This window comes from Belonocnema kinseyi, chromosome 3 (genome assembly GCF_010883055.1).
Source record: "Belonocnema kinseyi isolate 2016_QV_RU_SX_M_011 chromosome 3, B_treatae_v1, whole genome shotgun sequence".
Classification (NCBI taxonomy): Eukaryota; Metazoa; Arthropoda; class Insecta; order Hymenoptera; family Cynipidae; genus Belonocnema; species Belonocnema kinseyi.
The window spans coordinates 44,988,676-44,990,296 of NC_046659.1; positions in this window are offsets into that span (position 1 = coordinate 44,988,676).

Consider the following 1,621-nt stretch of genomic DNA (forward strand, 5'->3'; position numbering starts at 1 on the left):
TATTAGGGTGGATTTATAGTAGCCCTATACTACGAAGGATTAATCTTCATTAACTAAACAAAAAGAAAAAGGGAAATTTTTGCAATTGGGAACGTCAAAGGAGTTAAATTCCTAGGGAGCAACTCCCAGAAGAAGAAGCAAGGGACAAAGACGCCTCACCAACTCGCCGATTCCACGGTCTCAGCGTAGAGCAACGAGAAGTTAGAAGAGTCAAGCAGTCCCAGCGGTAAAAGAAGAAAAGAAAAACATTTCAATCAATTGTAAGTAGAGATTCTCTAGAAAATAAGAAGTGTTAGAACCATTGTACAGTTTAAAGATATTTGAAAGCAAATTTTATGAAAAAAATCATAAATTTTGCACCCAAATACTGTTAAACTTTAGGCTCACGTCCGTACACACGCTTATGGTGATCCCTGGCCTCTGTGTCCGTTAATAAACAAAAACACCTACCTGAAATTTCTTGGCATTGTTGTAGCACGATCCCAAGAAACCAAGGTTTAAACGCGAACAAAGTTACGAAAAACAACGAGAAATTAGGCATCGTCTGAACGAAAGTAGAATTTGTTCAAATTCTAATTAAATATTATTATTTATTCAAAGACTCTTAGTAGGCAACCTGAGAACAACATTATTTTGAAAATTTCCTTCTTTTTCATTATTTTAAATAAACAAACTGGCTTTCCATACATACAGAGATAAAGAGACTGACTACTCCACTGACGAGACAAAATCAAGTCGAGAATCATTAGCAGACGAAATTATTTTTCCAAACTTAACAGTGAATATGTCAAGCGAAAACTCAAACCCCAATACCTTTCCTTCAGCACCTCCTCAAATGGGAACTGACGCGATATTACAACTTATATTAAAAAGGCTAGATGTAATGGATATCAACTTTGACACCCTTAAAAAGGAAAACAATAATAGAATCTTGGAAGTCCAAAAGTTAGCTCGACTTGCAGGTTCAAAAGGGGAAATAGAAACGGATATAGGCCCTGAATTAACGGATGATTTAGATGAGGATTACGAACCGATATCTAGAAGGGAAGAAAAGTCAAAACAACGGATTTCTGAAAATAAAAATTTGGTAACGCGTAACCTAGAATCAAAAAATAACCCAAACTGGATCCCCGAAAATAAATCTAAAAATGAAATTGACCGAATTCCAGCTAAAGATATAATTAGCACCATCAAAGAAATCACTGGTCATGATGATATAGGCGTAGAGGATTTCATAAGTTCCATTAAAAAAGCTAAAAAAAGGTGCACTCAGGAAGACCTATTACTAGATTTCGTAATAGCGGAAAAAATAAAAGATAACGCAGAAAGGGCTATAAGATATACTAGCATAAAGACTTATGATGACTTGTTTGATGCTCTACGTTAAAAGTCTTTCACAAATAGGTTCAGTTTTAGCACTCAGGTCTAAATTAGAAAACTGTAAACAAGGACCGACCGAATTAGCACAAAACTTCAGTTTAAGATTCAAACAAATAGTAAACGAATTAAAATATGCCGCTCAAAGCGAGCATTCATCTATTATTGAAAGAAAAATTGCCCTAAACATTGAAGACAAAGAATGTCTTAAACGTTACCTATTAAACTTGAAAAGAGAAATTGG